Source organism: Trichomycterus rosablanca, chromosome 14, assembly GCF_030014385.1.
Source record: "Trichomycterus rosablanca isolate fTriRos1 chromosome 14, fTriRos1.hap1, whole genome shotgun sequence".
NCBI classification, from domain to species: domain Eukaryota; kingdom Metazoa; phylum Chordata; class Actinopteri; order Siluriformes; family Trichomycteridae; genus Trichomycterus; species Trichomycterus rosablanca.
In genome coordinates this window covers 29,638,839-29,662,108 of record NC_086001.1, presented here as the reverse complement: position 1 = coordinate 29,662,108, position 23,270 = coordinate 29,638,839, and the positions used below count along the sequence as shown (strand labels likewise).

The 23,270-nt window shown below is 42.4% G+C and overlaps 1 long non-coding RNA gene and 1 pseudogene across 1 annotated transcript; both read left to right on the top strand.

Annotated features, from left to right (window-relative positions):
- Positions 1 to 4,507: 4,507 nt before the first annotated feature.
- LOC134326282 (zinc finger protein 850-like) overlaps positions 4,508 to 23,270 on the top strand; it is a 151,292-nt pseudogene continuing 132,529 nt past the window's right edge.
- On the top strand, positions 20,485 to 21,532 carry LOC134326891 (uncharacterized). The gene is made up of 4 exons (XR_010014625.1): positions 20,485 to 20,578; positions 20,734 to 20,820; positions 20,900 to 21,006; positions 21,087 to 21,532. It is a non-coding gene; the product is annotated as an uncharacterized LOC134326891 (long non-coding RNA).

Here is a 23,270-nt window from a genome sequence, read left to right as displayed (position 1 = left end):
GAGCGCGATCAGGATTGGCTGACCGGGGACATGTTATAGTCACGTGACAGTCCAGGGGCTCATGGAAATTGTAGTCCATATGGTTAGACGTGGAATGTGCCCCCTCCATCCACTCCCCAATCACAAGAGGACAAAATCAAAGCTGAGCTGAGTGTTTACTTGATGTCCCCCAGTGTAGATACTGATACAGACTCACTTATATGGTGGAAACAGTAAACAGGCTCGAGTTCCTTTTAAAAAACCTGTAAAGAACTGTTTGTGGTTTTACACTTTTCTTATGTTTTTTATATAAAGGATATAGCTAATTAAGATGTCTATTTTGTTCAAATTATTGTTATATTGTTATAAAGTTTGATTTCCTTGAAAGGATAATTATAGGTGGTGCTGTTACTATTTTTGAATTTCTGCCGTCTTTTAAATAAAACATTTTCAATTGCATTATACAAAAACAAAAACAAAATTGCAATCGAGACTCGATAATACACTTGAAAATAATCGAAAATTTGTTTTTCAATATCACCCAGCCATAACTGTATTACAAATTCATGTGGACAGGTCTGTAAAAATGAAATGTGTGGCCCTCTGGTTTAGGTGTTTATGTGAAATCGGCCCTTGGTAAAAAGAAGTTGTGCACCCCTGTTCTAGTGCCTAAAACCCAGTTCATATAAATCCTAGTGAAGAAAAGGTTGAATCCAGATGATTTGTTGTGATGTTTTTGTACCAAATGCATCGTCTCCATCTAGTGGTGCTAGAAATAAATTACAGCTTGTTGCTTAAGCACAGATTTGTGACTTTTTGGGTTATTTTTAAGCTTCTACTGGTGTGAATGTGTGAGTTGGAAAACAAAACATGACATTATAGAAACTGCTTGGAAGAACGTCTAGGACTGACTGTAGTCCTCTCTAAAGCTACCTGAGCAGTGTTGGGGTAGTTACTCAAAAAAGTAATCCATTACTCATTACTTATTACTTAACTAAAATTGTAATGGGATTACTTTACTCATTACATCCTGGAAAATGTAATCTCGTTCCTCATTACTTTACTTTCACGTTACATTCTAAACCCAAACAAATACTGTATACTGGAATCACATCTACAAACAAATTCCATTTATTTACTTTATTTATTTAGTTTCAGAAAAATCCTCTCTTGTGCAGAGATGTGCCTGTGTTTGTTTCTGCTTTAAAAAATACACGCCATGAACCAATCAGATTTAACATCATTAAACAAGTTTATTTCTTAATTATTTGTCCTTATACTAGAGGAGCGACTCGGTTCTTTTAGTTCATTTCAAAGAATCGTTCAATAGAATCGGTTCGTTCCCCCAACACTGTAGCTGAGAGATACAGGGCTAATGGAGATGTTTTACTGCTAAGCTGCTGTTCAACTCCAGTCCAGTTGGTGACGCTGGTGCGTCTTAAGTTGTTCTGCCAACCGCCATTAAACATCATAAGAAGAACAAGAAGCTGCTGTGTTTGTACTGTAGAGCCTCATCTGTAAGTAAAATATGTAGTTAATTATAACCCTTATATTTCATTATAACCACATTCTAATTAATAATAAAACTAGAGTTTATAATAAAACATCACTGTGAGGATTTGAGAAGCTTTAACTCCAGTTTTATTTAAACACACAAACTATTAGCTGCTCTGCTAACTGTTAGCATCACACATGATTCAGTACTGATGAACCGATTCATTGAACCGATGAATCAGTGGATTGTAACGGATTCAGAGTTTATTCATGATTAAATCTAACATTTTGATATAAACGCGTCACATTTTTAGCTTTGTTTACAGTGTTTAATGTTTGATAGAAACAGCGAGTTCTTGTAGCTTTGTTTACAGGTTGTTTTACAGGTTTATAGTAAAAGTTAAAAGTATTAGTACAGCACTGTTATTGGGAGTGGATGAGAAACTAGATGTAAAGAACATCAGACTTAATCATTTCACTTTGGACCACAAAACCACTTCCACCAAACTCAAAGGGTTGTTTCCCAGACAGGGATTAAGGCTTATAGTCCAGGACTACATTTAGCTTTAAATAGAGAATCTCCATTCAAAATGCTGTGTAGTCTAGGACTAGGCTTAATCCCTGTCTGTGAAACCAACCCAAAAAGTTCTATTAGAAGTCTTTTCTGTCTGATGCTGCTCAGTCCCACAATAGTTTCAACATTTTCACTATGTTTACAGCCTCACAGCATTAAAAATAAACAGTTAAAACAAGTCTGAAAGAGTTTCCCTGGATTTCTCTTTAATAGGGAATAAAGTACATTTGTCTATCTGTCCGTCTGTCTGTCAGATCTTTTAATAATGCAGTCAGCAGAAGAGGGACACGTCACCCCCATAGATCTACAAAATGAAGGATTCCAAGAGAAACTAATAAAAAAGGAGGAGGAAGAAGATGGAAGTTACTTCTGTAAGTAAATGTGGAGCAATTTGCCATGTTAGTACAGTACAGTGTGGTTAGTATAGTAGAAATAATAAGAGAATGTGGATAGTGGGATTAGAACCTGTACTGTACCGTACTGTCCTGTGTAGAAGTGCTGATACTTCCAGTCTGGATTAAATCTAAGTAGTATTTATTTGTGGTAACTAAACCCACAACCTTCAGTTTCCTCCAGTTGTTGAGTTTCTTCTTCACATATTGATGAATTTCAGATGAAGGATCTTTAATCCCTGTGGAACACGTCACCTCTGAGGAACACCTCACCCCAGAGGACCAACAGTGTGGAGGTTTCCAGATGAAGCCTGTGAAGAAGGAAGAACCTGAAGATAAAGATGAACTCAGTAAGATATTTTTTATCTTGAGTAAAATAAGATTTGGATTGAATAGAATCAGAGGAACCTGGGATGAAGCATCATACAGTGAAAGCTTGTATTGTGCTCATGCAGATCAGTGTGAGCAGGAAATGATGAATGCAGGATGAATCACGTTACAGGACTTTAATATCAGATCTCAGTTTAACAATTACTAACAGTATTTATTATTTATAATGTTATACATGTATTTAATTATAATGTTATAAATGTATTTGATTATTTATAATGTTATAAATGTATTTGATTATTTATAATGTTATAAATGTATTTATTATTTATAATGTTATAAATGTATTTATTATTTATAATGTTATAAATGTATTTGATTATTTATAATGTTATAAATGTATTTGATTATTTATAATGTTATAAATGTATTTGATTATTTATAATGTTATAAATGTATTTGATTATTTATAATGTTATAAATGTATTTGATTATTTATAATGTTATAAATGTATTTATTATTTATAATGTTATAAATGTATTTGATTATTTATAATGTTATAAATGTATTTGATTATTTATATTGTTATAAATGTATTTATTATTTATAATGTTATAAATGTGTTTTATTATTTATAATGTTATAAATGTATTTGATTATTTATATTGTTATAAATGTATTTATTATTTATAATGTTATAAATGTATTTGATTATTTATAATGTTACAAATGTATTTGATTATTAAAATCTTATAAATGTATTTGATTATTTATAATGTTATAAATGTATTTAATTATTTATAATGTTATAAATGTATTTGATTATTTATAATGTTACAAATGTATTTGATTATTAAAATGTTATAAATGTATTTGATTATTTATAATGTTATAAATGTATTTAATTATTTATAATGTTATAAATGTATTTATTATTTATAATGTTATAAATGTATTTATTATTTATAATGTTATAAATGTATTTGATTATTTATAATGTTATAAATGTATTTGATTATTTATAATGTTATAAATGTATTTAATTATTTATAATGTTATAAATGTATTTATTATTTATAATGTTATAAATGTATTTATTATTTATAATGTTATAAATGTATTTGATTATTTATAATGTTATAAATGTATTTGATTATTTATAATGTTATAAATGTATTTGATTATTTATAGTGTTATAAATGTGTTTGATTATTTATAATGTTATAAATGTATTTAATTATTTATAATGTTATAAATGTATTTGATTATTTATAATGTTATAAATGTATTTGATTATTTATAATGTTATAAATGTATTTGATTATTTATAATGTTATAAATGTATTTGATTATTTATAATGTTATAAATGTATTTGATTATTTATCATGTTATAAATGTATTTGATTATTTATAATGTTATAAATGTATTTATTATTTATAATGTTATAAATGTATTTGATTATTTATAATGTTATAAATGTATTTGATTATTTTCTGCTTCAGAACTGAACAAGGATTTCTGCTGCTCCTCATGTCCACGTTCCTCTACAACCCAAAATCAGCTCCACAATCACATCAAGAGCTGCAACCATGATAAATATGAGACTCTGGTGAAGATTAAGACTGAACATGAGGATCTGACGCCCACCAGAAGCTCCAGTAATCAGCAAACGTCCTCTGGTACTGTCAGCATTAACACCTCTCTCAGTCCCACACAGGAAGAAGGAAACGTCTGCTCACAGTGTGGGAAGAGCTTCAGGTTCCTGAGTTTTCTCAAAATACACCAGCGCATCCACACTGGAGAGAAACCGTATCAGTGCTCACAGTGTGGAAAGAGTTTTATTACACAGAGTGATCTAAAAAAACACCAGCGCATTCACACTGGAGAAAAACCGTATTTCTGCTCACAGTGTGGGAAGCGTTTTAATGCACAGAGTAAGCTCAAAATACATCAGCGCATTCACACTGGAGAGAAACCGTATCAGTGCTCACAGTGTGGAAAGAGTTTTAATACAAAGTGTGAGCTCAAAATACACCAGCGCATTCACAGTGGACAGAAACCGTATCAGTGCTCACAGTGTGGAAAGAGTTTTAATCAACAGGGTCATCTCAAAACACACCAGCGCATTCACAGTGGAGAGAAACCGTATCAGTGCTCACAGTGTGGGAAGGGTTTTAATACAAAGAGTGATCTGAAAAAACACCAGCACATTCACACTGGAGAGAAACCGTATCAGTGCTCACAGTGCGGAAAAAGTTTTAATCAACAGAGTCATATCAAAATCCACCAGCGCATTCACACTGGAGAGAAACCGTATCAGTGCTCACAATGTGGTAGGGGTTTTAATACAAAGAATGATCTCATAACCCACCAGCGCATTCACACCGGAGAGAAACCATATCAGTGCTCACAGTGTGGAAAGAGTTTTAATACAAAGAGTGAGGTTAAAATACACCAGCGCATTCACACTGGAGAGAAACCGTATCAGTGCTCACAGTGTGGGAAGAGTTTTATTCAACTGAGTCATCTCAAAATCCACCAGCGCATTCACACTGGAGAGAAACCGTATCAGTGCTCACAGTGTGGGAAGAGTTTTAATCAACAGAGTCATTTCAAAATCCACCAGCGCATTCACACAGGAGAGAAACCGTATCAGTGCTCACATTGTGGGAAGAGTTTTAATCAACAGAGTGCTTTCAAAACACACCAGAGCATTCACACTGGAGAGAAACCGTATCAGTGCTCACATTGTGGAAAGAGCTTTAATCAACAAAGTGCTCTCAAAACACACCAGCGCATTCACACTGGAGAGAAACCATATCAGTGCTCACATTGTGGAAAGAGCTTTAATCAACAGAGTGCTCTCAAAACACACCAGCACATTCACACTGGAGAGAAACATTAGCTGCATCCAGAATCGCATACTAACAGAGTCTGTACTAGATTGGAGGAAGTACGCAGCGCATGCAGTACAGAAGTGTGCAGTATGCACACAACACTAGGGGTGGGCGATATGGCCTTTAAAAAATATCACGATATCTTTGCGATAACGATATTCACTCGGGATACATAAGAACACACTTGTTTTGCAGACACTCAGGAAATTTAAGGTACAAATGTTACTAAATGTCCATTAAATTAAGCATCACTTCCAGTAGGGCTGGGTGATATGGTTAAAAAACTCATATTCCCATATAAATGTACGATATAATGTAAACTTAAAGTACACCGCATTCCTAATTATTATGCAAATTGGATTTAAGTGTCATAAAGATTACATTTTTTGTTTCTCAATTCAGCTCATGGATGGTATTGTGTCTCATTTCTCTTTGGATCACTGAAATCAATCTTAGACACCTGTGATAATTAGTTTGCCATTTAAAGGAAAACGACTTAAGAAGGCTGTTCCACATTATTAAGCAGGCCACAGGTTTCAAGCAATATGGGAAAGAAAAAGGATCTCTCTGCTGCCGAAAAGCGTCAGATAGTGCAATGCCTTGGACAAGGTATGAAAACATTTGATATTTCACGAAAACTTAAGCCTGATCTTCATACTGTGAAGAGATTAGTGGCTGATTCAGAGCACAGACGGGTTCGTGCAGATAAAGGCAGAATGAGGAAGGTTTCTGCCAGACAAATTCATCGGATTAAGAGAGCAGCTGCTAAAATGCCATTACAAACCAGCTAACAGGTATTTGAAGCTGCTGGTGCCTCTGGAGTCCAGCGAACCTCAAGGTGTAGGATCCTCCAGAGGCTTGCAGTTGTGCATAAACCTACTATTCGGCCACCCCTTACCAGTGCTCACAAGCAGAAACGGTTGCAGTGGGCCCAGACATACATGATGAGTACCGTGCAACCCTGGATGGTCCAGATGGATGGAATAGTGGATGGTCACCATGTCCCAACAAGGCTGCGATGTCAGCAAGGAGGTGAAGGGCCTTCAGGGTTCCTGAAGGTGTGAAAATGACCTTGGCAAAGTATATAGAGTTTCTGACTGACCACTGGTACAAAAAGAAGAACCCGCCCTTCGGCAGCAAAATCATCTTCATGCATGACAAATCTCATGCTGCAAAGATTACCTCTGTGTCATTGGCTGCTATGGGCATAAAATGAAAGAAACTCGTGGTGTGGCCACCATCCTCCCTGACCTTAACCCTATTGAGAACCTTTGGAGTATCCTCAAGCAAAAGATCTATTATGGTGGGAGGCAGTTCACATAAAAACAGCAGCTCTTCGAGGCTATTCTGACATCCTGCAAAGAAACTCAAGCAGAAACTCTCCAAAAACTCACAAGTTCAATGGATGCAAGAATTGTGAAGGTGATATGAAAGAAGGGGTTCTATGTTAACATGTAACTTGGCCTGTTAGGATGTTTTTGATTGAAATATCTTTTGATTTCAGTGAATGCTGCCAATTCAACAAATGACCATTTTCAGTTCTTTACAACCTATGAAATGTTTTGAAACTCTGTTGTGCAAAATAATTTGGAACAGTGATTTTTTTTTTTTTTTGAAGAATATACTGTTATCAATGGGAGGTTTGTTCAATAAAATTCGATTTATACTCTATAACGGTTGATGACTTAAAAATTAGCAGTGACCGACACTCCTTGTACTCACGCGGATGCTTTTGCTTTAGGTGCTGAAGTAAATGTGATGTTGCCACTGTTTGTCGTGATTGTATTTACAGTCGTTTGTTTGGAGTCTGACCTTCTGTATCCGAAAAACTTCCACACCAGTGATGTAGCTCACCTATTAGGGACTAGTTCATACTCAGTGCTCAGCGCCCTGGTGCGCCTGCCACCTACACCCCCGCCCCCACTGTAGTTACGCCCCTGTGCAACACGTATAACATCCTGTCAACCCACATCGTTAACTATGTTAAAGCGTTTATACAGTCCATCGTGATCTATTTAAGGTCCGTATACTTTCGGTCATTCGTTTTTCACTTCAAATCCCAAAGTTAAAAAAACAGGAACACGGGGCGTTATTCGTATTTTATTTCAAGTTCAAAAATCAAATAACAAACAAGCAGAAATTGAAAAACGGCTCGTATTTTAATTTTACGAAATCAACTTTTTTAATCAGTTCAACTGATAAAATAATAAAAATGTTACGCCGCGCCCCCTGTTCTGACTTGTGTCTGCCGTAGTTTTTCCTGCCCTTGTAATTCACATAAGAACTACTGTACTTTTTCTTTAAAAAAATAAAGGTTATTGTAAGAAAAAGAATGATGTTTTCTAATGTCTGACCTGTCATGTAATGTGCATTACAAATATATTGTCTGGCCCTTTAAGAATGTTAAGTGTACTATGCTAGGGCATAGGGAGCAAGTGTGTAGGGAAGATATCAGAAATGATCGATTTCGGTTGTGCTTATGTTCACTTGTGTGACATAAGTAGCGTTCTGCTTCCTGCACTTTTAAGAAATGCAAATTACCACAGAGACACATTGTGGCACAAACAGCCCAATAAAAATCGTTTGATTACAATTTTTAATCTCGAAACTTTGAAATTACAGATGGCTGTCTGAAGGGTGGACCCCATGTATACACTTTTTACAAACTGTTGACTGTTGTAGTTTTGAACTGATTGATCTGATTTTAAAGTAAACTGCTATCAACAAGTTGAGTTGTTTGTAGTGAACTGATTACCCCTCCCCCACTGAGGTGATGTTAAGCTGCGTCTGAAATCTCATACTTACAGAGTCTGTACTAGATTGGAGGAAGTACGCACCGCTCAGCCGGTAAAGAAGTGCGCGGCGCTTTCAGTACAGAAGTGTGCAGTATGCACACAAACAACCCTACGTACTACGTCCACCATCTTACCAACGTCAAGTGATGACCTGAGGACGTGATGATGTAATATCACCATAGTTACATTAAAAGCTCATTACAAGCCCCACTCATGGATATTTATCGTCTTTTTGCGCTAATTATAACGTTATTTAGGGTTGTATACAATAACAAAATTTTTCTTTTGTTTATCTTACAAAATTTGTGAATAAGTGCCGGTGCTGACTTGCCACTAATTTCAGTCCAGACAGAGTGGGTTTGACAGTGGTGTTTAGGGCAGCTGAAACATCAAAACTTTACATTCAGGTGTAGCTTTCATCAGTCTCTACATGCTCTTCACCACTGTGCTGGTGTTCTCCTGAGCAGATCAGGCTTATCATCGTGTTCGTGTCTACCAGCGCCTCCGCAGATGTACCTTTGAACCGACATAGCACTTTAAGCTTGCCTGGTTTTTTACAATGGTGGAATAACACCCATGCTCATATGGCCTCATTTTCTCAGCTTCACTTTTACTGCAGCTTTTTCTGATTTGGTGGCATGATCAGTAAAGATGGTGTCTAATTCTTCAGTGCAGTGCGGTGCTGGAACATGCTGGAGTTACCCAGGTGAAATTGCTGTGGCAGGCAGGTCACAGTTGTTTAAAGTGGAAAGTTGTATTAAGTTCTCCAGCACCAGGCTTTCCTTAACTGCAGTTGGGAATTTCTGTGACATGTAGCCCCAGTTTCTCACCTCACCATCATTTTCTGTGGTGGGGTTGGTGTCGCAGGTTAGCTGGCCTCGGGTGCTTCCTGAAATTCAGCTTCAAAGATTTTTGGTAAGGGCCACCCATGTTAGACTATTCTATAGGTTCAGGTCCCTCCATGGCACCGGTGATCTGTACTACCTTCACTGTCTTACTTTAACCCACTGTGGTGGCTTGCATTGCATCTTGGGAATCTGTGCTGGTTCAGAGTAGACAGCAAAAGCTGTAAATGATGTGTGTCCTTTATCACTATTAAAGGGGCAGTTGTAGCCTAGCCTAGTTGTAGCCCAGCGGTTAAGGTACTGGACTAGTAATTAAACGGTCGCTTGTTCAAACCCCACCACTGCCAGGTGGCCAATGTTGGGCCCTTGAGCAAGGCCCTTGACCCTCAATTGCTCAGACAACATAGTGTCACAATACTGTAAGTCGCTTTGAAGTTACTGTTGTAGTACCACCAAATTGGATGTGGTTTAAAGAAACTCCAGTGTCCTGCACAGAGCCCTGACCTTAGCTCCACTCAACAGCTCTGAGATGAACCGGAACACCGACTGAGGCTTTTTTTTTTTTTACAATGCATCGGTGCCCAGCCATACAAATGCTTTTTTACTGAGTTCCCACAGACACACTTCAAAGTCTCTTAAGAAGCTTCTCAGAAAAACGACTAGCTAAAAAGATCACACAGAGGTCACTGTGTTAATACCGTTTGTTTTTACATTTATTTTGCTTTCTGTTTACAGTATTTGTCATTATTTTGCAGTATTTCATTTATAATTAATTAATTAATTAAAGTTGGAAGTGTGTGTGGAAGTTGTACACACAAGAAACGACAACAATATAATAGTGTTAATTAGTGTTAATCTTAATAATATGTTGTGTGGCATTTAAAAACTTCCACACACACTTTATACACACACACACACACTTTTTCTCCGGTTGACCTACCCTGTGGGGGGACCTGAGGCCATTTCAATGAAACTTTGTCAGATGACGTATATTAAGGCTTTCTATTGGTTGAAATGATTGTGCCTGTGTTGACTTTGATTCAGGTTTGCTGGTTTGGTGTGCAATTAGGTGGCAGTCCCCACCAGGATATATAAACAAGTACACATTATACTCACATGTAATACACACACCTTATACACACGTAACACAGACACGTAATACACACATGTAATACACACACAGAGTGTGTCATGGTATGGGGGTGTACCAGTACCAGGGTCTGTCATGGTATGGGGGTATGTCAGTACCAGGGTGTGTCATGGTATGGGGTGTGTCAGTACCAGGGTGTGTCAGTACCAGGGTGTGTCATGGTATGGGGTGTGTCAGTACCAGGGTGTGTCAGTACCAGGGTGTGTCATGGTATGGGGGTGTACCAGTACCAGGGTGTGTCATGGTATGGGGGTATGTCAGTACCAGGGTGTGTCATGGTATGGGTTGTGTCAATACCAGTACCAGGGTGTGTCAGTACCAGTACCAGGGTGTGTCATGGTATGGGGTGTGTCAGTACCAGGGTGTGTCATGGTATGGGGGTGTGTCAGTACCTGGGTGTGTCATGGTATGAGGGTGTGTCAGTACCATGGTGTGTCATGGTATGGGTTGTGTCAGTACCAGTACCAGGGTGTGTCAGTACCAGTACCAGGGTGTGTCATGGTATGGGTTGTGTCAGTACCAGTACCAGGGTGTGTCATGTTATGGGGTGTGTCAGTACCAGTACCAGGGTGTGTCATGGTATGGGGGTGTGTCAGTACCAGGGTGTGTCATGGTATGGGTTGTGTCAGTACCAGGGTGTGTCATGTTATGGGGTGTGTCATGTTCTGGGGTGTGTCAGTACCAGTACCAGGGTGTGTCATGGTATGGGTTGTGTCAGTACCAGTACCAGGGTGTTTCATGGTATGGGGGTGTGTCAGTACCCGGGTGTGTCATGGTATGAGGGTGTGTCAGTACCAGGGTGTGTCATGGTATGGGGGTGTGTCAGTACCAGGGTGTGTCATGGTATGGGTTGTGTCAGTACCAGTACCAGGGTGTGTCATGGTATGGGGGTGTGTCAGTACCCGGGTGTGTCATGGTATGGGGGTGTGTCAGTACCCGGGTGTGTCATGGTATGAGGGTGTGTAAGTACCAGTACCAGGGTGTGTCATGGTATGGGGTATGTCAGTACCCGGGTGTGTCATGGTATGGGTTGTGTCAGTACCCGGGTGTGTCATGGTATGGGTTGTGTCAGTACCAGGGTGTGTCATGGTATGGGGGGGTGTCAGTACCCGGGTGTGTCATGGTATGGGGTGTGTCAGTACCACTACTAGGGTGTATCATGGTATGGGGGTGTGTCAGTACCAGGGTGTGTCATGGTATGGGGGTGTGTCAGTACCCGGGTGTATCATGGTATGGGGGTGTGTCAGTACCAGTACCAGGGTGTATCATGGTATGGGGGTGTGTCAGTACCAGTACCCGGGTGTGTCATGGTATGGGGGTGTGTCAGTACCCGGGTGTGTCATGGTATGGGGTGTGTCAGTACCACTACTAGGGTGTATCATGGTATGGGGGTGTGTCAGTACCAGGGTGTGTCATGGTATGGGGGTGTGTCAGTACCCGGGTGTATCATGGTATGGGGGTGTGTCAGTACCAGGGTGTGTCATGGTATGGGGGTGTGTCAGTACCAGGGTGTGTCATGGTATGGGGAGTGTCAGTACCAGGATGTGTCATGGTATGGGGGTGTACCAGTACCAGGGTGTGTCATGGTATGGGTTGTGTCAGTACCAGGGTGTGTCATGGTATGGGGGTGTGTCAGTACCAGTACCAGGGTGTGTCATGGTATGGGGGTGTGTCAGTACCCGGGTGTGTCATGGTATGAGGGTGTGTCAGTACCAGGGTGTGTCATGGTATGGGTTGTGTCATTACCAGTACCAGGGTGTGTCATGTTATGGGGTGTGTCAGTACCAGTACCAGGGTGTGTCATGGTATGGGTTGTGTCAGTACCAGTACCAGGGTGTGTCATGGTATGGGTTGTGTCAGTACCAGGGTGTGTCATGTTATGGGGTGTGTCAGTACCAGTACCAGGGTGTGTCATGGTATGGGTTGTGTCAGTACCAGTACCAGGGTGTGTCATGGTATGGGGGTGTGTCAGTACCCGGGTGTGTCATGGTATGAGGGTGTGTCAGTTCCAGGGTGTGTCATGGTATGGGTTGTGTCAGTACCAGTACCAGGGTGTGTCATGGTATGGGTTGTGTCAGTACCCGGGTGTGTCATGGTATGGGTTGTGTCAGTACCAGGGTGTGTCATGGTATGGGTTGTGTCAGTACCAGGGTGTGTCATGGTATGGGGTATGTCAGTACCAGGGTGTGTCATGGTATGGGTTGTGTCAGTACCCGGGTGTGTCTTGGTATGGGTTGTGTCAGTACCAGTACCCAGGGGTGTCATGGTATGGGGGTGTGTCAGTACCCGGGTGTGTCATGGTATGGGGTGTGTCAGTACCCGGGTGTATCATGGTATGGGGGTGTGTCAGTACCAGGGTGTGTCATGGTATGGGGCTGTGTCAGTACCAGTACCAGGGTGTATCATGGTATGGGGGTGTGTCAGTACCAGGGTGTGTCATGGTATGGGGGGGTGTCAGTACCAGTACCAGGGTGTGTCATGGTATGGGGGTGTGTCAGTACCAGTACCAGGGTGTGTCATGGTATGGGGGTGTGTCAGTACCAGGGTGTGTCATGGTATGGGGGTGTGTCAGTACCAGTGCCAGGGTGTGTCATGGTATGGGGGTGTGTCAGTACCAGGGTGTATCATGGTATGGGGGTGTGTCAGTACCAGCACCAGGGTGTATCATGGTATGGGGGTGTGTCATGGTATGCGGGTGTGTAAATACCAGTACCAGGGTGTGTCAGTACCAGGGTGTGTCATGGTATGGGGGTGTGTCAGTACCAGTACCAGGGTGTGTCAGTACCAGTACCAGGGTGTGTCATGGTATGGGGGTGTGTCAGTACCAGTACCAGGGTGTGTCATGGTATGGGGTTGTGTCAGTACCAGGGTGTGTCATGGTATGGGGGTGTGTCAGTACCAGGGTGTGTCATGGTTTGGGGTGTGTCAGTACCAGGGTGTGTCATGGTATGGGGGTGTGTCAGTACCAGTACCAGGGTGTGTCATGGTATGGGGTGTGATTCACTGTGTGGAATTAACAAACCACTCTGGACAGGTTGCCAGACACACCTAAACAAACACATACCTGTGTACCTTATACCTTATACCTAGGGTACCCCTTTACCCCCAGGACATGGGGAGAACATGCAAATTCCTCCCGGTAATCAAACCCAGGACCCTCCAGAAGCCGTCCCACAGTGGAAATCAAGTCAGTATATGTGCAGTCACATGAATCCAGTCATGCCCATATATGGTAAAGGTAAATTCACTCTGCTCCCTCGGAACGCTGTGACATCACAATGTGGACCTGTGCTCTTCAGGAGCAGCATTTAGATTTTCTCCTCATTTACGATGGCTGCTTCTCTGAGACAGAGGTTTCTGCGTGTGCTGTGTTGCGGGGCGCCTCCCCGGGCGTCCTCCGGGGGCGACCCGGGTCACGGGGGCGGTGCGGAGGCCGAGGAAGCGCTCCTGATGGAGGGGTTTCTGTTTAAGAGGACCAGGAGTGTGTTTAAAACCTGGAACAGGTCTGTACACTGATGCTTAGTCTATATATTAGGAATTATATATCTATACACTCAACATTATATATATACACTATTATATTTATACACTTAATATTATATACATAGACACACATTATATCTATAAACTCAATATTATATATATACACTCAATATTATATATATATATACACGATGTGTTTGATCTCTGCAGGCGGTGGTTCATCATACAGAACAATCAGCTTCTCTACAAGAAGAGGTTTAAGGTAGGTCACATGACTTCATATGATCCAAATCAGCTCTTTCCTGGACTCTGTGAAATACCCATAATGTACCGCGGCCGTACGCCCCTCATCATTCGGGCGCATTACAGCAGAAGTCGACTTCTGTGCCGGGCTGTGTCCCAAACCACCCCCGTCATGTTTACGTCTGGGATGATTTCACCGGCGTTTATATCATCAACTGTATAAATAAGAAGGTTTTATGTTCTATTCCCCCAGCGTGACTTCATGGTGCTGGCTGAAGACCTGCAGCGCTGTTCGGTCCAGAGCTGCGAGGACGCCGGGCGACGCTTCTGCTTCCGGGTGGTCACGCCCACAAGGTAAGTCCAGATCTATAATCACAGATAGATAGACAGATAGACAGATAATCAATAGACAGACAGACAGATGATCAATAGACAGACAGATAGATGATCAATAGACAGATAGATAGGCAGACAGACAGATAGATGATCAATAGACAGACAGACAGATAACCAATAGACAGACAGATGATCAATAGACAGACAGACAGATGATCAATAGATAGATAGATAGGCAGACAGACAGATAGATGATCAATAGACAGACAGACAGATAACCAATAGACAGACAGATGATCAATAGACAGACACAGATGATCAATAGACAGATAGACACATATTAGACATACAAATAGTCAGACAGACAAATAGACAGAGAGACAGCCAGATAGATGATCAATACACAGACAATAGATATATAGACAAGATAATTGATAGATAGACAGACAGACAGACAGATGACCAATAAACAGACAGACAGATAGATGCTAGATAGACAGATGGATAGACTGATAGACAAGAAGACAGATTATAGATAAATAGATACAGTGGGGCCAAAAAGTATTTAGTCAGCCACTGATTGTGCAGGTTCTCCTACTTAGAAAGATGAGAGAGGTCTGTAATTTTCATCATAGCTACACTTCAACTATGACAGACAAAATGAGAAAAAAAAATCCAGGAAATCACATTGTAGGATTTTTAAAGAATTTATTTGTAAATTATGGTGGAAAATAAGTATTTGGTCAAAAACAAACAAGCAAGATTTCTGGCTCGCACAGGCCTGTAACTTCTTCTTTAAGAAGCTCTTCTGTCCTCCACTCGTTACCTGTATTAATGGCACCTGTTTGACCTTGTTATCTGTATAAAATACACCTGTACACAGCCTCAAACAGTCAGACTCCAAACTCAACCATGGCCAAGACCAAAGAAAATTGTAGACCTGCACCAGGCTGGGAAGAGTGAATCTACAATAGGCAAGCAGGTTGGTGTGAATAAATCAACTGTGGGAGCAATTGTAAGAAAATGGAAGACATACAAGACCATTGATAATCTTCCTCGATCTGGGGCTCATCCCGTGGGGTCAAAATAATCATGAGAACGGTGAGCAAAAATGCCAGAACTACACGGAGGGACCTGATGAATGACCTGCAGAGAGCTGGGACCAAAGTAACAAAGGCTACCATCAGTAACACACTACGTCGAGAAGTACTCAAATCCTGCAGTTTCAGGCGTGTCCCCCTGCTTAAGCCAGTACATGTCCAGGCCCGTCTGAAGTTTGCCAGAGAGCATTTGGATGATCCAGAAGAGGATTGGGAGAATATCATGTGGTCAGATGAAACCAAAATGGAACTTTTTGGTAAAAACTCAACTCGTCGTGTTTGGAGGAAGCAGAATCCTGAGTTGCACCATACCTACTGTGAAGCATGGGGGTGGAAACATCATGCTTTGGGGCTGTTTTTCTGCAAAGGGGACAGGACGACTGATCCGTGTTAAGGGAAGAATGAACGGGGCCATGTATCGTGAGATTTTAAGCCAAAACCTCCTTCCATCAGTGAGAGCGTTGAAGATGGAATGTAGCTGGGTCTTCCAGCATGACAATGATCCCAAACACAGCGCTCGGGCAACGAAGGAGTGGCTCCGTAAAAAGCATTTCAAGGTCCTGAAGTGGCCTAGCCCGTCTCCAGACCTCAACCCCATAGAAAATTTGTGGAGGGAGTTTAAAGTCTGTGTTGCCCCAAAACATCACTGCTCTAGAGGAGATCTGCATGGAGGAATGGGCCAAAATAGCAGCTACAGTGTGTGCAAACCTGGTGAAGACTTACAGGAAACGTTTGGCCTCTGTCATTGCCAACAAAGGTTATGTTACAAAGTATTGAGTTGAACTTTTGTTATTGACCAAATACTTATTTTCCACCATAATTTACAAATAAATTCTTTAAAAATCCTACAATGTGATTTCCTGGATTTTTTTTTTCTCATTTTGTCTCTCATAGTTGAAGTGTAGCTATGATGAAAATTACAGACCTCTCTCATCTTTCTAAGTAGGAGAACCTGCACAATCAGTGGCTGAGTAAATACTATTTGGCCCCACTGTAATTGATAGACAGACAGACAGACAGACAAATATTAGCCAGACAAATAGATAGTCAGACAGACAGATAGATAGATAGACAGACAGCTAGATAGATGATCAATAGACAAACAGACAGATGTTCAATAAACAGACAGACAGATTCTAGATAGACATATGAATAGACAGATAGACAAGAAGATAATTGATAGACAGACAGATAGATTATCAAAAGACAGATCAATAGACAGACTATTTATCTATCTTTCTATCCATCTGTCTGTCTCAATGTCTGTCTATCTATCTGTTTATCTATCTACTCAATCTGTCTGTCTGTCTGCATCCTATATAATCTGTATCTATCACCGTGTGTGTACAGGAGCTGTACGTTCCAGGCCGACTGTGAGGCAGGTAGACGGGCGTGGATCAGCGCCATTCAGAACCTGACTGAGAGAAAAGAAGGAACAGTCAAGAGCGAGGTGAATTATCATCACCACTATACTCCGGGAGGGGAGGGGTTCGGTTCTCGGCTCTGTAACACCAGTTTAATGCGTCTGAATCAGGAGGAATCAGACGGGTACGAGGACGATTCGAAATCAGACTCCAGTAAGACGTTAGTGGACGGGGAGATTCAGTTGGAGGACTCAGACTCGAGCGAGCAGACAGACTCCCAGGGACCGCGGGCGTCTTCTAAAGCTCCAGGTAACCTTAACACCACCACATTCAAGTCCGACACTATTGAACTGTAGTGACTATGTAATTAACCCTTGGGCTTCATAGGTGGGATCAGTTCTGGAGAAGTCGTCTGCGATGCTCCCGAGAACAAGAGTGAGTATGCCGAACCTTTATTTGGACCCTTATTTTTGGTCTACATGAGCCCATGAAGCATCATTGGTGATACTTGTGTTGAAGATGCTGAAGGAGAACCTGCTGAGGAAGAACCTGCTGAAGGAGATCCCGGTGAAGGAGAAACCACTAAAGAAGAAACCACTAAAGGAGAAACCGGTGAAGGAGAACTCGGTGAAGGAGAACCTAGTGAAGGAAAAACCACTAAAGGAGAAACCGGTGAAGGAGAACCCGCTGAAGAAGAACCTGGTGAAGGAGAAACCGCTAAAGAAGAAACCACTAAAGGAGAAACCGGTGAAGGAGAACCCGGTGAAGGAGAACCCGGTGAAGGAAAAACCACTAAAGGAGAAACCGCTAAAGGAGAACCTGCTGAAGGAGAACCCGGTGAAGGAAAGACCGCTAAGGAAGAAACCACTAAAGGAGAAACCGGTGAAAGAGAACCCGCTAAAGGAGAACCTGCTGAAGGAGAAACCACCGATGGAGGACGTCAAGAGGAGGTGACGACCGACACGAACCCGAACAGCTTTGAGAGCCAATACACTGTTGGAGAGCTGCTGGGAAAGGGAGGCTGCGGTTCGGTCTACGAAGGCATCCATAAGGTGGACGGGAACCAGGTGAGTATCAGTTTGCTGTGTTGATCCTCCCCTTGGTCCTCCTATGGCTGCAGATACTTGTGACGACCTATCAGGACTCAGTGGGATGGATGGGATCTTCCAGCATGGCTAGAAGAGCATGACCCAGGCCCAGGCCCTCTAATTCCACAGACTTGAACCCACCTCGAATTGTCGTGTTGGCTCAATGGATCCTCCCCTGGGTCCTCCTATGTCTCCAGATACCTGCAACGACCTTCCAGGACCTTATTGGGTCACGGGGACTTCCGAGTACCACCCTGGCCCCCTGAATTCCCTTTGGTCCCAGACTTGAACCCAATTGAGCATCTATGGGACCTCCTTGATGGTCGTGTTGGCTCTACGGATCCTCCCCTGGATCCTCCTTTTGCTCCAGATACCTGTGACAACCTTCCAGGACCTTATAGGGTCACGGGGGCTTCCGAGTACCCTTCCCCCTGAATTCCCTTTGTTCCAATCTACAGATCCTCCCCAGGATCCTCCCTACAACCTACCGGGACATTATTCAGACAAACTGGGGATGCACACTAAGAAGATCTGAGTCCCTGATACCGGATACCACGGGATGCCTTTGGATGTCTCGTGGAGTCCACGTGTCGGTGGTCCGAGTTACTCCTGAAGAAGGTCTCATTTCGTGAGCTGGCTTCCCAGACTTGAACCCTAAGGAGCGCCTTGAGCAAATGCAGTCAGCACGGCTCCAGACACCCATGGCGACCTACTAGGACCTTATCGAGTCTCTCCCAACCCTTGTATTAAAAATCTACTAATGATCGTTTACTTGTGTGTGTTTAGGTTGCCATCAAATACGTGGTGAAGGATGAGGACCTCAGATTTACCAGGATTGTAAGTGACTTTACCTTTCAGATGAAGTAAATACCGTATAGACTGGATATACATTAAATCATTTGTTCTTGTCTCTTCTACCATCAGCCCGGCGAGACAGAGTTGCTCCCCGTCGAGGTGGCCCTGATGCGCATGGTGTCCAGGCCGCCCGCCAACCCGTACGTGCTGAAGCTCCTGGAGTGGTTCGACACGCCCGAGCGCTGCATCCTGATCCTGGAGCGGCCCGTCCCCTGCGTAGACCTCTACCAGCTGATGCGCAAGAAGGGTAGGCTGAGGATGCAGTTTGCCCGGCATGTAATGCGGCAGGTTGTCCTGGCGGTGCTCCACTGCCGGGATCGCGGTGTCTTGCACAGGGACATTAAGCGCCAGAATGTCCTTCTGAACACGGAGACGCTGGAGGTGAAGCTGATCGACTTCGGATGCGGCGACCTGTTGAGGGACACTCCGTACTACACATTTTCAGGTAACTGTGCACCAATGAGGGACGGGTACTTTGGTTTGGACTTTGGGTACTAGTTTGTCTTCTTTGTTCGTGTAGGCACGTGGGAATACTCACCACCCGAGTGGATAACCAAGCAGAAGTACTATGGCTGCCCTGCGACCGTCTGGAGTCTGGGCGTACTGCTGTTTGTCTTGGTTTGTGGACGCCTGCCATTTCGGTCTAGGAAGGAGATCACCAAAGGGCGTCTAGTGTTCAAACCTGGTGTGTCTAATGGTAAGGAAATATATACATTAAGACCTACAATTACAGACAGGTGAAGTGACTATCAAGGAGCGAATCGTGATGGATAGATGACTGGGTCTGAGCATCTCCAAATCTGCAGCTCTTGTGGGGTGGTCCAGGGAGGGTAGAGTGGTAAACCAGTGACAGGGTCATGGGCAGCCAAGGCTCGCTGATGCATGTGTGGCCCGATCCAGCAGAAGAGCTCCTGTAGCTCAAAGGTAGCAGCAGACCAGTAAGGATGCCCATGGTGACCCCTGTCCACGTCGCTCACCTGGGGGAACACATGGCACCAGGATGCACTATGGGAAGAAGTTCTGCCAACATTCTGCTGGGAAACTTTGGGTTGGGTCACTCTGACACGTAGCTCCTGACACGTAGCTCCTGACACGTAGCTCTGACACGTAGCATTTGAGGACCATGTCCACTCTTCCATGGATTCCCCAGATCTCGATTCAACCGAGCGTCCGTGGGATGTGCTGGACAAACGAGTCCGATCAATGGAGGCCACGTTATTAGGAAGGTGGTCATAATGTTATGCCTGATCGGTGTATCTTCTTCAGATCTAAACACCGTATAATTTAAATCTGCATTGTCGCACTCGCCAGCCTGCTGCCATCTGATCGAACAATGCCTCAAGAAGAAGCCCAGCAAGCGTCTCACCCTCGGGCAGATCCTCCTGCATGGGTGGTTTGATGAGTAACCGGAAGACTAGGTCCAGACGGTGTAGATCTTTACACTCATACTGGCGGCTGCAAAAAAGAGGGTAACACGGCAGAAAAACACGTATCAAATAATTCAAGTGATGTACGAATGATTTAATAACGTCTTGAGCGTTTCTCTCCTAGGATCTGCGCGTCTTCCAGCAAAGGTACGACCGGCTGATACAGATGCTGGAGAATCGTACTAATCGGATGTGGGCCAAAGTGGAGCTGGCGCAGATCGGGGTGAGTTTGACTCAGTCTGAAACTGGCACTATATTTACTACTATATGTGTCGACTGCCGGATGCCACCCATGCGGTTACCCATAGCGACTACGCCATCAGTCAGAACCACAGTCCTACCGTTCTAATAGAAAATCTATTTTCCTTTTACTCACAGATCCAGCACGTTAACTTTATAGACATCGTCTTTGAGCTGGTGCTGCTGGGAATTCTGGGAAGAGCGAGGGTGCATCAGATCATCTCAGTAAGAGAGTCTGTGCTCTATAGAGTCTAAAATTAATCTGTGCTGCCCTACAAGTGTAGTTAAACACACCATTGTTTAGTTGACGCAGTACCGGAGACGAAGGCTCTTTCTGGACCGGCTGATTGCTCTCATCTATTCGTGTGTTACGCCCAGATAGACTGAACGTGTTATTTATTCCATCTTCAGGTGTGTGTTCTTTACACCATGAATGATCTTGAATAGAACTGTCTGCTAGTAATCTGTTATTTCTTCTGTTTCTCTCTCAGACTGAGATGCTGAGCTTCCTGGATGAAATCTTCACTCTGGACGAGTCTTTGTATGCAGAACCTGAAGCCCTGGCTGCTGCACTGGAGACGCTTTTATGGCAGAGCCTCCAACGGTTTCATGAAAGGCTGGAAACAGAGGACATCTAAAGGCCAACCTTGATTAGAACCTTTATTTAACTGTCAGGGATGCATGTCTGGTGGTTGACGTGTTTTTAATGTTTGTTCACAGTTTGTGTACTTGTGGAGGTGCGTCAGGACCCAAGACATCGGCGACGTGTGAAGATACCACCGATGTGGAAGCATGTATTAGGATCTCTGAGAGACCTGCTGCCTTTAAGACGATGTCTTTACATCAGGACAACGCCCGGATGACTTTGTGGACCAGATCCAGATGTGTAAAAAGCTGATGTTCTGTAAAAATTTAATAAAGAAAGAAGAAACTGTGAGTCATTCATTCTCTAGCGTCTTTATTCTCCAAAATAAAAGATTTCCAATGATTTCACTGATTGCTATATAAAGTTGGGACGGAGGCAGAATAAGAGTAAAAGGTTTATAGAAGATTACAGTTACAGTTGCTCTCCATGCTGCTCTTTATTTTGAGGGAATTTGAGTTGTGAGATTTGGGAACAAACTGGGAACTGGAATGTGGACACAATACAGAGGAAGTAAAGGTGTCACAGACACTTAAGGAAAAGAAGCTCTACAAGGCAAAGAACCAATTCGCTCAGGGACCGAACAGTGACAACTCACCAATGGTGTGGCTTGAACCAGCAACCTTTTGATTGCTAGCCCAGTACCTTAACCACTAATACCAAGTTCACACTACACGACTGTGTTCAGATCTTTGTTCAGTTCACACTACACAGTGGACAGTGAGTGTAGAAACAAGTAGGTGGTTTTAATGTTATGGATGATCAGTGTAGTCTATTTAATCAGCTCCGCTTACCATATAGGAGCACTTTGTAGTTCTACAATTACTGACTGTAGTCCATCTATTTCTCTACCTGCTTTTACTCTGTTTTTCAATGGTCACATTGTTTAGGTGGTGGATCATTCTCAGAACTGCAGTGACACTGACATGGTGTGTTAGTGTGGAACAATTTACAATAGTGTGAAAGAATAAAGAAAATGAAAAGTGAGTGAGGTAAAACTGATAATCAGGTAGTATAGAGTCTGTAGCGTTTACCTCAGCTGCTCCAGGACGCGTCTCAATTTGTTAATGCTTTGTGAAAGCCTTTATAAAATGCTGATGTGAGTTATTTCTCCTGTTAAAAAAATTAAATTGAATTAAAGTTTAGTGTAGAATTATGTACAAAGATCTACAGAGTCTAGATGAACTGGCCGGTTAGCTCAGTTGGTTAGAGCGTGGTGCTAATAACGCCAGGGTTTGATCCTCGTACGGGCCACACCCACTTTAACCATTAAAGGTAGCATGGTTGAGAGAGAGTCAGGTGAGCATGTGCTGAGTATCAGGACTTTCTAACCTGAGTAATTTAATCACTGAAAGTAAGAATACCACCCTGTTCTTCTGCCATCTTTAATTCTGGCTTCATTTCACCTAATGATCGTGGCATGACCTTTATAAATGCTTGCAATCAATTTTGTTAATGGCAAAAATAAATAAAAAGAGAACTGCTGTGTAATTTAGTGAATTCTTGCACTGCACATGGCAGAAGACTAAAAGAAATTGAGACCGTGTAGAATAAAAGTATTAGGAAAGTATGAGGTTAAAAGCATCAGCTTTTATTTATTCTTAAAAGAAAAATACATGAACCTCAGTCATCTCACATGAAGATCTGTTCTGCTCAACAACAGTAAAGCTCTCCATCGTTTCTGTGTGGCAGCACCATAACTGAAGGGCTGTCAGTGTATCAGGTATGTGGGTACATGCCCTGCCCATGAAGACCAGCCGGTTAACTCAGTTGGTTAGAGCGTGGTGCTAATAGCACCAAGGTCATGGGTTTGATCCCCATACGGGCCACTATCCCTTTTGCACTTAAACTAACAAGCAAGTGAGTCTTCTCTAACTAGCAGGTCCTATTGACCTGGGCTTCAAACGTTGTCTCTGACAAGTGTGAGATCTTTTTAATGCCCCTCTCATTCAAGTCAGAAACATGCCATTATTTCAATTTGCCAAACTTAATTAACCCTCTGTAAATGTTTGCAAGTCATGTGACTTTTGTG